Below are 14,696 nucleotides of genomic sequence, written 5' to 3'. Positions count from 1 at the left end.
CCTGCAGTGATCCCCCCCACCCCCCTCCCCCCTCCTCGTTTATTTTTTGATGAACAAAAAATGGCTCATAGCGCGGTATTATTGCCTTGGCTCACTTAAACCCCAATTCTATGGTATGGGACTAGGGATGGCAATTTTTTCCCGCCCTGCTTGACTCGCTCCTCCCCGCTTCGACCCGTGCGAGTTTTCCCCACCCCACAAAGGTAATGGGGAGGGGATGGGGCGAGATTTAAGACCCGCACCACGGGGTGGGGCGGGGATGGGTTTACACTTTCTAGACCCACCTCACCCCATCCCGCGTTAATAAGGATTAAGTTGTAATTTTTTCATACTCTAAAATCCTACTATTTAAACAAAAATATCATCAGCTTATTTTATTCTACCTAACGTGGTTCTACCTTTTTTTTCTCTCAAGCAAAGTTAGAAATAAGGTACCAATTTTAACTCTTTTTTTTTTGTATTTTCATTCATGATTCATATGCCTTTCTCAACTTACTTTTCATCATTAACATAATATGAGATTTTTGTTGTGACATTGTCTTGTTAAATATTTAGATAATATTATTTAGTTTTTGCTAAAAATTAGTTTGATTTGATAGGATAAATTTATTTATAATTTCAAATATATTTTTAATATTAAAACATGTCATTTTATTTGAAAAAATAGTAATAGTTATAGGGAAAATTAACAAGAAATAAAGTTTTACGGTGTAGGGCGGGGTTTCGCGGGTTTTCGCGGGGCTTTAAGGGGCGGAGATGGGGCAAGAAATTTTTCCCGTCATGCGGGGCATGGAGCAAGAAAAATCTATACGGGGCGGGAGCGAAGATACCATTCTTCAGCCCCGCCCTGCCCCATTGCCATCCCTATTTGTGACCATTGAAGCTACTTGGGACAATTCATGTGGGCACAACATTTAAACTGAAGCGCCACTACTCGAACCACAACTCTCAGACTCGCAAGAGAGATGGTTCAAAGGACTCCTGCCATTAAGCTGCCACACCCTTCAGTGGTCTGCAGTGATTTCCCTTGCAATAATTCATCCAACTCTTGGTTATAAGATAGGACAAGAATGCAGAACTCTTACTGCCCAAAAAAAAAAAACTATTGCACCTTGCACATTACTTGTGTATTACTGCTTCTAATCCCTGAATTGGTTGCTTATAGAATTGTGTGCACTTTATTTTAAAAGTACTTTCTTTAGGGAAAGAGGAACCAAGCCCTCAAAAATGATTCCAATGATGCATGTAATGACAAACTTGATATGGCACCACGTAAGTAAAGAGAGCCTCGGCGTTCTCTGTGGAGAGAGTTTGGGCCAAAAAGAAGGGCAATGAAAGCTCATCATTGTTGTTTGATAGTGATTATAAAACTGTCAAACAAATAATCATATAGAGGTAAGGGGTCAATTGAAGACTCAACCGTTAAATGTATCAAATAATTGGTATCCAACCCCATTACCATTTACTTTGGATTTACCTAGTTGCACCAATTATGATCAGTAAGACCTAATAAAACGCCATTGATTAAACTTCAGTTGCAACAACTACATGGTCCCAAAAACAAAAAGAATCAAACTAGATAAATCATTAATTGTAGCCAAGGGCGTGGGGGCTAGCCCAGCTAAATTATGTCCATCCAGAAGACCCAGTTAGTAGTAGTTACTCAAAACTTTATTCTGCAAAAAATGACTCACGTGTAATTATTTTTTGAACTAAGCCACATTGGTAATAATGTTTGTTGTTAAAATGTAATGACAGTAACTTTACCTATTTTTAGATACTCTCTTTGGATGTAATCACCTTTGAAATTAAATCTTTTTTTTTGGTTTTAAGAAATGAATGTTAAGGAAGGATAATGATATAGCCTATAGTACATTAAAATCATTCCACTTTAGTTTTCTTTCTCTTTTCCTTTATTTCCTTTTATCTTTTTGTGGGTATCCTAAAAAGATTGTTACTTTGTCCCTTCGAAAGTAAAATAGGCTCTGCATTGGGAAATCTAAGATGCTACCTTCGTAAAAGCAAGAAGGTTGCACCAAAATTTGATGATGATAGGGCTGTGCATGCCAGTAGATTCTAAGCAAGGAAGTAGCATAATGTGGTACACATTTGAAAGTAACAGACCATAAATTATCCTGAAAGGGGAAAGGTAATGTTTTTTTTTGCTATGAACATGGGATTATGTTTAATAAAAGAATCAAGCATAGTTACAAAGTTCAAATAAAAAGCTTAAAAAGCAAACAAGAGAAGTGGAAAGAGCCAAACATGTCCTAAAGTCAGCACATTGTAGCTTTCTCTAATATATGTTTTAAGTCTTACCATCTATGGCCTCGCTAGAAGGTTTTTCGAATTTAGAATCAAGTTAATCAATGTGGGAGCAAAAGGCAAAGTATCAGATTTCAACCAATTAATAATAGCTAATGCCTAATAAAAAGTCAAGTCTCTAAAGAAATAAATGGAAAACCCTGCCACCGTAAAAGTTGGAAGGCCTAGCTAGGTAGGTATGTCCCAAAGCTCATCTAGTCAATAGTCATCTCTTGCACTAAAGTGATCCCTAAGAATTTTAGGGAAACCCCACTATTCTCTGCCCTCATCAAGGCATTTTGTCATATTCATGTACATTATATAAATAGTGTATATTTTGGGTATGGTTTTCTTATTTATTAAGTTTGCATATTTATTCCTTTGTGCAGTTGAGCTATAAGTATAAACTGCCAAAAAAGAGTCTTGAGTACTGAATATTTTGCAGAACCCAGAAGTTATGATTTTGATATAAAGTAATGCTACAAATTACAAGGGAAAAGATGACAAAAAAACAATAGGATGTACTGAAAAAGAGCTTATCCCTCTATCATTCCTCATTCTTTCCATTCTTCACAATGAATAAATATTATAAAATATTATTTCTTTTTTCTTCTCAATATATTAAGAATAGGGTGGGATCCCCTGTTATTTGAAATTTCCAGCTACTTTTATGTTTTGGAGTGTATCAAACCCATGTCATCTAGTGCGGGATTATAAACTTTTCAATGGTGTAACGACTAATTTATATGTCTTGTGCTATTGTGTGAGTAAGGGGAAAAAAAAATCACTTGCTGGGTCTTTTCCAATGACAAGTGTCAGCTTGAAATGATAACAAGACAAACAAAAGGTGACATTGTTTCCTGCACTACAACTAATTTCAATCTCATCAAACCAAGCACTATTAAATTCACATGAAAATTTTTCAATTTTCTTTGTGGAAAATTGTGGTTATCAGATTCACAGATCCTTTTGCTCTTTGTGGAAAATTTTTCTCTTTTTTTTTTTTTTGAAGAGGAAATTAGTTTTCTCTTGAGAAATTTATTTATAACCGAGTAAAAACTAAAAACCCAATAAGTTAATTGACTTTCACACTTTTCTTTGAGCAACCTAATATGAATATTTTACTAGCTAGTAAAAAAACAGAGCGTAAATGCAAATATATGAATAACCCTCAATACTTTCTATCTCATCGAGCACAAGAAAAATGCAAAAAAGTACTTTCCACACAAATGAACGGCATTAATAAATAATGACAGGAAATCTAGAAATAATTACAATATTTAATGCAAACATGTCAAAATTAAAAATTTTTTTTTTTTCCATAAAAGCTTCCTTTAAATGTATTGTTAAAACCATTATCCTAAGAGCATTTATTAGCATTTATCGTTAAGGTATATTATATACATGTAATATTGTTGTCAATAAATTATGATAGGAAATAGGACTGGAGCTAAACTTTTTTATTTAACAATTATATTAATTAAGGGCAACTGAATTTTAAATTTTAGGGGTCAAAATTGTTTTACTTCTCCTTCTCTCTTTCCGCACTAGACCATGACTGACTAATAAGGGAGGAGGTCATTTGGATGACAAGTTTTTGCATAGGGACCATTTTTAAGATAAGCAAAGAAATAAAGTCATCATTTTTTACTATCTAATTTATCATTCAATTTTAACATATTAGTATTTTTTTATTAAAAAAAAAGTATTCCTACATTACACTAGCATAGTACTAATCTCTCTTATAATTTACATATACCTCTATTTTTTTTAAAAAACTTTAGGGGATGTAACTGCAGCCATTCACTTGTATGTGACTCTTACCATATATTGATATCATCTATTTATGAATTCAATAATTTACTTTTTCCTTGTAGAGGCCAGACATTAGATCCTCCCTCATGGCTTTTAATTCTGTTGCAATGTCTCATGTTCTTTGAGTTGTGAACAATTTAACTCATTTCTTATGATATATTTGGAATAGAGGGAGATAAAAGGAGAGGTAAGGGGAAGGTGATAGAGAAAAAATAAATTAAATTTTGACCTATTCCCCTCTCTTCTCCCTCCATCCAAACATAAGGTTAACCTCTTCCAACTATAATTTTATGGGGTTTGTCCCCCATTTTTTATAAGCAAGGAGAGAAAGAGCACAAAATATTGCAAAACAAAAGAAACATAAATTGAGTTACTTGTTTAGAAAACACACATGTAGGACTTAGAGGCCACTACTAAAGCCAGCGGGGAGGAGCTTTGGAATGTTATAATCCAACAATCTAGTTCCTTGGACTATTTTATAGTTGCAACAATTTAATTCATTTCTCATGGCATGTTTGGAACAAAGGAAGAAGAGAGGGGAAAGTGGCCGTAATATATTAAAAGGTGGGATTTTTCCCCATCTTCGATAGGCAAGGAGAGAGAGTCCAAAGTAAACTTATTACTAGTCCAAAAAATAAAAACATGCAGAGCTTAGAAGACAATAAAGCAAGCCAGCCCTGATGAATGAGGGCTATAAAAATGGAATGTTCTTGTCCAACATTCTAGTTCCTTGGACCATTATTTCTTTAGCACAGTTGTATGTAGCACTTCAATTCATGTAAACAATGAAAAGGATGCTCGTGCTTCATGCTTCCCACCAAGCTGGCCCTTGTCTTCTTTTCTGGCATTTGGTTTTTGTCCTCACTCCTTAGTCCCTTCTTAAACACTTAAATATTTTTTTGACATCAGAACAAAACAAAGTCCAACTTAATAGTAAATAAGTATACACACTAAACACTACTACTAGTGTCACTAATATACTAATTTCCATCTTTTGCTCAATCAAAGCTTCCTTGTTTCCCGGATTTCTTTCTGCTATATATGTTTGGACAGGTATGACTTGGAGCAGGAAGTAGTAGAACACAGTAACACACACACACATAAAGTAGTAATCACCATAATATATAACACAATGCAATATTAAACTAATGGATATAAATGACATTTTTTAACTTTTGGCTTCAGTTGAATGTTCTTGGGATAGTGTATTTATAAAATTTTGCACATCACCAAACATGCTTGAACATAAACTGAGTTTTGGGTTTTCAAATCGAATAGAACTCACAGTCTAATTTAATAATAACAATTCAGTGACCTAATCCATTTAGACTTGCAAGACTAAGCTAGTGGAAAAAAAATGTTCTATTCTGGAAAATGTAATTTGAATATATACTTTGGGATGATTGAAATTTTTTATTTTTGGTAACATTTAAAATATGGGATAATCTAATAAATAGCATATATATGAAACAAAAACAAGATGAGTTTTATTTTCGATATTGCAATAAGTTTGTCTTAATAATGAATTTTCAAAGAAAACAATTTTGTAAATATGTTCCCAAAGCAGTTTTAACAATGTTTTCTTTTTCCTGTGCATGGCTTTGAAAAGGGGGGTAGGAATCAAATTATAGATAATACACAATAGAAGCAATCGTGCCCTTAATCCATCAAGTCATGCCTAACCGTTGCCCTTAAGATATAGAACATCGAATCCTTAGAAAGATGATAAGATTTGGCTGATTCCCAAAAGATTAGAGAAAAAGAAAAGGGTTAAACAATATATATTATTCCTTACTGTGGCTTTTAAATTCTTGGAACTTTAGTTTAGTGAGGGAAAAGCTCACTTTCAAAAGCTTTTGGTGTTTTCTATGGTTTTTTGCTTCCTCTTTTTTGTACTTCTTTTTAAAAAAAGTAAAAGGAAAAAAAAAAAAAAACTATAGTGTTTAGTAAGTATCCATGGCCTATTGAAGGAGAGAAAAAGTCAATTGATTTGAAAATCAATACTAGAAAAGCTAAAAGAGGGACATAGATCTAATCAATTATCAATTCATGTTAATTATTGCATGGATGCATGCTACGGTATCCATCAGACTAATAACGACCATATTACAAACCACCAAACAATATAGCTGGCGATATTGTTTGCTTAATGATGTAATCCGATGTCAGAATTAAATCTGTCTGAAAGATAAAGTTAATTGATAGTGGAAGTCATTTTCTTTAGACTGTTGAAATAATAATTGTTGAGAGTCTTATGCTTACTAGGGAGAACTGGTTTGAAATTCCCTTATAAAACCAAAACTATTAAAATGATTGTTAATGTTTGTTGCACACATCAATACACATAGACTTGAAAATTGTGTGTTTGAATACATGATTTTAGCTTATGTGATGCATATAAACTGTACTTATCAGTGTACAATTAAGAATGTTCTAAAATGATAAATTGGAATTAATCCTTCAAGAGTATTCTACTCTCAGAATAGAACGTAAAACTAGATAAGGAAGCCTACTTTTTACACCAAAAACCAATTGGTAAAATTGATCGAGGTGCTTTGAAGGTTAAGTCAAATTTAGCATTGTTTAGATAGAATTTTACTAAGTATTAGTTTCTTCATACCTTCATTGGAATTTTGTTCAATCATATATCATTGTCATTAGGACATGATGCAGATTTCCCTTTTTTCTGAATTCAAAGGTTAGGTTAATTATCTCCATGCTGCTTCAAGAAGCTTGAGGAGAGGTGGTTGAAGGACATCACCTTCCCCCTTTCCAGGGTTATAGAACTAATCACTTAGCAGCATTTCACTATTAATTGGTTTTTTAGTCATAAGGATATTAGGAGTATAATGTGATAATAAATATGATTTATAGAATTATGGAAAAACCAACTACAATATTTGAAAATTTCAATTTAAAAAAAAAATGCAAGTAATTCTAAAATGCATATAAATTGTACACTGATCAGTGTACAATTAACAATGTTCTAAAATGATAAATTGGAATTAATCCTTCAAGAGTTTTCTACTCTTAGAATAGAACCTAAAACTAGATAAGGAAGCCTACTTACTCCACCAAGAACCAACCAGTAAAATTAATCGAGGTGCTTTGAAGGTTTAGTCAAATTTAGCATTGTTTAGATAGAATTTTACTAAGTAAAAGTATTAGTTTCTTCATACCTTCGTTGGAATTTTGTTAAATCATACAGGGAAAAATGCCCTCACACCTCTTGAATTTAGAGTAGTGGTCATTACACCCCTAAACTTTTATTTTGGCCAATTTACTCATTGAACTTTACGCATGTGCCAAATCGCTACTTCCATTAGTTTGCTATTAAAATTATAACAGAATATGCACGTGAGACGTGATATTTAAAATACCAAATCTGAAATCTGAACTTAGCGGAAGAAGAGAGAGAAACGTTTTGAGTGAGAGAGAAAATCGGTCAAAATCACTGTAACATCCCTCCCTCTGTCGCTGGAAATCCATCTTGCCATCCTTGGTCTTGCAATGCTGTTCAACAGCATATATGAATCCGCACGACACACCCAAAAAAAAGTCTCAGGAGTTTCTAAAACAAAGTTTTATGCCTCTGAAGGTTATAATGGATCTAGACAGGGGAATTACGCCTCTGAAGCTCCCAGAATTTGTCTCCAAGAACCTTAAATAAAACAAAGTTTTTTTTTTTCAATTTAGTTTTTGATTAAAGGAATTTATATGTAACTTTTTTTACAAAAAAAATATGGGTTTTGATAAATTCAACGTGCGTTGTTGGGATTTGGAATTGGATTGGTGGGTTTTGGTTAGTTTTCTTTCTCTGGTTGGTAAAGATTGTGGGGGACTTGGCTATTTGGGTTAGTAGATTTGGTCTAGTTGTTGATTACAGCTCCCAAGGAATCCATCGTCAAACATCAATGAAGACATCCAACCTAGTAAATCAGACTTCATTTTAGGATAATAGAGTCTCAAAATTGAATCAATTGATGCATCTTGGAAAATATTTGGAACGAAGATTTCAGTAACATGGTGGCTGTTGAACATGAGATGGATATGCAGTTGAACAGCGAGATGAGACCATGGACGGTGGGACAAAACTTCTGGTGCAGAGGGAGGGATGACAAAGTGGTTCTGACTTTTGATCATCATCACTTAGAATGTTTCTTTTCTTCTCAGACTTCAGATTTGGTATGTTAAACATCACATGTGTCTCACGTACATATTCTGTTAAAATTTTTAACAGAGACTAACTAAGGTAGTGATTTGGCACATGTGTGAAGTTTAAGGATTAAATTGGCCAAAATAAAAGTTCAAGGGGTGTAATGGCCACTGCTTTAAAGTTCAGGAGGTATATGAGCATTTTTACCAATCAAATATCATTGTCATGAGGACATGATGCGAATTTTCCTTTTTTCTAAATTCAAAGGTTAGGTTAATTCTCTCCATGCCGCTTCAGGAAGCTCGAGGAGAGGTGGTTGAAGGACATCACCTTCCCCTTTTCCTGGGTTATAAAACTAATCACTTAGCAGCATTTCACTATTAATTGGTTTTTTAGTCATAAGAATATTAGGCATATAATGTAATAATAAATATGATTTATAGAATTATGGAAAAACCAACTACAATATTTGAAATTTTTAATTTTAAAAAAATGCAAGTAATTCTAAAAAGCCACAACTAGGTTTCAAGATAACATAGTAGATGATTTTCTAATGGAATATTTAATTTTATATATTAATGGAGAAATTATTGCAAAATTTTTAGTACTCAATCAATCATGGATAAATGATTTCAGGATTAAAAATGTGCCTAGTTCTGTTTTGATAGATTATTGAGTTGAAATATATAACGAAATAGTTATTCTTTTGTTTTTTTTGTTTTTTTTGTTCATACTATTATTTTGAATAATATATCCTTGTTTTTTTTTTCCATTTAGTTTTAAATTTTAGTATATTTGTTATTCTTAAATAGTGAAATTTTTTATTCATATTTTGAATTTGAACCTTTCCAAAAATAATTTTTTGGTTCTATTCTTGCGTGGCATGATCAATATTATATGAGAGGTGCTACGTCCACAACATTTTTACAACATTTTCACAACAAATCATAGGTGGTTAGTTATTATTGGTTTAAATTTGAACTTATCACTAATATTACTTTTTTGCCCCAACAATAACAACCAGTAACAACCTGCCACTTAAGATTTGTTGTAAAAATGTTGTGGACATATCATTTCTCATATTATATTTATACCAGCTCTCATCAAATTATAAATAAATGATTCAAAATTTGTATTACAGAGAATATGCTAATAGGCGAGTGATTCTTCTTTATATAATCATATTTTGTTGAGAGAGAGAGAGAGAGAGAGAATATATCATCATCATTGCATCATTACCATATATTAATTATTTCTTCTTCTTCTTCTTAAACAATCATTAAGCCATAAAACCATTGATACTCTTATTCCTATGTTTTCATGGATGGGATTGTCTCCCACTTCCTTATCCCGTAGGCCATTTGAAGATAGGCTAATGAGAATTACAATGATTCAATAATCAAAATTGATACCAATAATTTCTTATGAAATTTCTTAAGCTTCCTTATTCTTTGGTAAAATTTTAAAGTTTCACTAAAATAATATCTTGCTAATAGGGTAAGATTTCAGTCCAATACTCATGTGTATTGAATAAGATACAAATTAAACTCATATGTGACAATTTTAGAGCACATACTTGTATTTGTATTGTGTTTTATGCACAAAAACATTGAAGGTAAGCCAAACCTCTTGCTAATATAAATATATTGGCCAATATTTTCCTACACATTATTCAAGATACTTGATATTTTTGCAATACTTTTGATATTTATGATATTTAAATAATATGTATTAACAAATATATCTTTGGATTATATTTCAAAATATTGATCTTAATTTCTGGTGACAAAAACTGATATTCCATGTTTAACGATAATATTATAATTAGGATAAAACTTATATACATTACCTTATGTGTTGTTCTTTAGATTTTCCTCTTAAAATTCTGTCTATGTGGCTACTTAACTAAAAAAATTCACTTCCATTCATGAGAAAAAAGCCACATAGTAAAATCTTAAAAAAATAACCTAAAGAACAGCAACTAAGTATTGTACCTAAATTTTGCTCTTTTAATTAAGCCATATTTTAAGGTGGACAATGGGACAATGGGTCAACATGATAAAATTTGAAAATGACTTAATTATTTTTAATTTACCATGGGAGAGTTGGTAGAGCCAAGCACATGTGATGAAATATATTTAATTAATGTCGGTTCGATCATGCCACTAATGCCATCAAAGCAAAACAACCTTTGTTAAACAGATTGAATTCAATAATATGAATCATTGTCCCTCCATTTTTTTAAATTTTTTTTTTGATAAGCCCTCCATTTCAATTTACTAACATTTTATGAACGATTGAAAACAAATAAGAGTTGCATACTATTTTTCTTTATAAAAAAAAGGGGACAAAGATAAATAAACAAAAAAGAGTCAACATCTTTTGGCAGATCCATGCATATATAAAAATACGAAGAATAAATTAATTAATTAGAGAAACAAAATTTTAATTTTTTTTTCAGGAAAGTGAGGCTGAAAGACGAAAGTAGGTCGTACTTAGTATTCATCCATGGATTTCCTAAATTTGGTAGTTACAAATTTACAATACAATGGCTATTTATGTGTATATATTGAGTATTGACCCATGTACTTGTTGCTTCACTATAGGCAAAGAAAAAGAAATAATAATTAAAATTGTAACGTTGGTGTTGTCGGTGCACCGTAGTCGACACTCCCAAGTAGTCCTCACAAAAATGAAATAATAATAATAGTACCATTCAACGAATGAGTCCGCAATCTGTCAGGAAGGTCCCAGACCAGACCTCCACGACTCGATAGATCGTTTGTCATGTGCCATAGTCCACACGGCCATGTGATCAACGAGTCTCTTTTTGCAAGGCAAGTCAAGTCATGTAATTTTTTTTTTTTTTAAAAGGGTATTAATTTATAGTGTCCGTTCTTATTAATGCTCTTTTTCATCAAACTAATTAAGATATTAATCGAATTTTAGTATAAGTGGAGATTGAATTTTATATCTCTTTTTCAATTAACAAAAACTATACCAATTATCATTTAAATTTATATTTAACAAATCTCAAGTTCAAGTTCACAATTAAACTAAATTATTTATTTTTATATGAGTTTCTCAAGTGTCTCACTCATAAGTTATAATATATGAGTTTCTAAGTCTGTGAGACTAATCAAATATGAAAACAATACTTCATAAGATAGTTTATGAGATATTTTTTAGTGTATGTGTTGTGAACTAAGAAATAAAAGATAATATAGTCAATTCGAGATGACTAATCTAATGAACTTAAACAGAAAATAGACATTTATTTATTAATTTTATGCTTAATTCTCATTAATGTATTTATATAGATAACCTTGCAATTTTGTCAAAACACTTGTTTTCCTAAAGTCATTGTGGAAAGCAATTTTGCTGAACTCGGTGATTTTCTGAATACTAATAGAATCTGCTCTCTTGAGGTTACTTGGATCCTTGAAGATATTAAACCTTTTAGTGATAGTTATTTTTTTTATTTTAATTTTTAGTATACCTTTACGATGTAATCGTGTTTTTCTAGTCTTGGCTAGTGTGGCAAAAAAGAAAGAAAAAGTCATTATTTGGTTAGAAGAATGTCATTCTTTTCTTTTCCTTATTGTACAACATAATTATTTATAAATAATAAAATTTATTATCGTTTCTATTAAAAGAAAAGTACATAAATAACCAAAAATGAGATAACCTCGTCAATAAATTTATCCTAAAATATGGGAATTAATCATATCATGTAAATCATTTTTTTTAATGGAACATAGAGATCAATTTAAATACAAACAAATAACAATACTACCTTATTCAGATAAAAATCTATCACGAAGCTTAAATTTAAATGATTCTAATTCAAATAATAGTTTACCAGCACATTATCTAATAACAGCATGAGAGGTGTGAATCAAATTATGGATGTGCGAAAAACTCACAGTTGAAGATGGAAGTCACTGATTGTCGGCAATTTGATGATTTCTGTGTTTATTGTGCTTTTATACTTCTTGGCTCCCAAACAATTGTGATGTGATGTGATGCAAACCGCAACGGTAACTGTGTCCTCTCTGCTATGACAAGTTACGACCGAACATAAAAGGTATAAAGAATGGTAGGCAGAGGAGAGAGAGATGAGAGATCTCACCACAGTTGGTGTTATCATTATTTTATCCATACATATATTAACAGTGCTCATTAGCACTAGCATTAGCTCACATTTTTTTAATTTGATTTAATTTATGGTTTGGAAATGAAATTATTAACATATAGCTGTTAAGCACATACACATGCAGAGAAAATGGACAAGAACTAGAAGACCGTTTTTCTTGACTTCCAAATCCAATGAGACACTGATCCACACTCCAATCTCATGCGTTATCATCGGGTGCCAAACAAATATAAAAACAGTCTAATCTAATGCCCACTACTTCTTCCACTACTATGTCGCTATCGCCAAAAGTGAAAGAAAAAATTAATTAAATAAAACCTTTTTTTTTTCCCTAGCCGTGTAAAAGAAACAACAGTTCTTCTAAGTTCTAAAAGGTGAGATATTTTGGCAATGATAGATTGGAAAACACAATAGTACAAACAGTAAAATGTTTTGGAACTTGTACGATATTAATGAATTTACTTAGTATTTTTTGCATTAATTAACTTGTACTAGTATACCAAACTTGCATATAGATTATATAAATATAAATTAATTAATACTTGTGAAATGTTTTGGAACTCTCAATGATGGGAGAGAATTCAAAGCCATGCAAGCACACTTCTTGTTTTTCAAAACGCATTGACTTGGGTTAGCAATCTAGCATGGATTTTCCACATTGTGTCTCCACTCTCCTGTCAGTCCCGTGGGCATAAGAGGATGCCTTAACCATATACTCATTCCCTACTATTTTGTTTTTCCTGTTTGAAAAAATCAAATTTTTTTAGGAATATTATTTATTGTCTTGTTTACCTTTTAAAAATGTATAAATTTTCAAAATTACCCTTAAATCAATTTCTTGTTAATTTTCTTTTCAAATAGTTTTGAAAATAAAATAGGGGTATAATAGGAACATTAATATATTAATGACTTTCATTTTTAGAAACAGGACAATATTTTGGGACATCTCAAAATAAAATAGAGGACAAACAAAGTGAGGCAGATGGAGTATATATTAGCCAATAACCTTCCTTGTATTTTAAAACATTTTTATAAGATTTTTTTTAATGATTTATATACAATATTTATTGTGGGGGTAAAAAATGATAAAACCTTAAAAGGAGGTTTTCACGGATCTAATCATCACAATTAATTGGTTAATAAAGGGGTAATCCACAATGAAAAGACTGTACAAGTAAGGTCAAAGATTGAAATGAAACTCTTGTATATTAATATAAAACTTTTGTTGAGATTATAAGCAAGATTAGCCAAAGTAAGAACACTTTCTTTAGACTCTAACTCCCCCCCCCCCTCTCTCTCTCTCTCTCTCTCTCTCTCTCGGTTCCACCTTCAATAAGTGAGAAAAAGGCTTATTATACCCTCCCTTAGATCATCCTTCTTTTTAGTGGAATACCAGGCTGGATGTCAGCAGATCATTGTCTCATTAGGTGTCTCTTTCCTTAATTTCATAATGAAATCGACTATTGGGGTGTCCAGTTCATTATTAAATGCAGCATGCATTAAGTATGAATACTTAATTAATGCGGAGGTGACATTGTTTGAGTGCCAATTTTTCTGGTTCCTTTGTGGCTTTTTAGGTAATTCCTCCATTAGCAACTCTTTAGGTAATTCCTCCATTAGCGACTCTTTGGGTAATTCCTTCCTTGACGAATTTCCGGATCAGAATCATCGGATAGGACCTTACCTTGGTTTAGCAGGTTTTGGTCGTTTTTGCTTGGGTGTAGTGGATCAAGACTAATCAGGTCTTTCCCTTTATCCTCGTCACAAGAACCTTCTGTGGGCCCAATACCTCGGGTTGTGACCTGAGCCCAACATCTTAGGCATTACTTGGGTTATTACATGGGCCCAAAATCTCATGCCTACCTCGGGCTTTACAAGCTCAACATCTTTGATGGACTCCTTTGTGGAGGGGATCATCCTCCCACATTTATTACATATTATAATAATTAACAAATCAAATTCAATTATATTACATGTTATTAGAAAAAGAGAAAATAAAAATGATTAAAAATAAAGTCATATATAACTATTAATATTCTTTTTAATTACCTAGCATAATATTCTTTGTTAAAGGAGGTTTTCGCGGATCTAATCGTCACAATTAATTTGTTAATAAGGGGGTAATCCATAATGAAAAGACTGAACAAGTAAGATCAAGGATTGAAAGGAAACTCTTGTATATTAATTTAACGTAATTGAACTTTTGCCGAGATTACAAGCAAAATTAATCAAAGTAAGAACACTTTCTTTAGACTCTCTCTCTCT

The sequence above is a fragment of the Castanea sativa genome, chromosome 12, assembly GCF_040712315.1.
Source record: "Castanea sativa cultivar Marrone di Chiusa Pesio chromosome 12, ASM4071231v1".
In the NCBI taxonomy this organism is placed as follows: domain Eukaryota; kingdom Viridiplantae; phylum Streptophyta; class Magnoliopsida; order Fagales; family Fagaceae; genus Castanea; species Castanea sativa.
Note: the sequence above shows the minus strand (reverse complement) of the source record.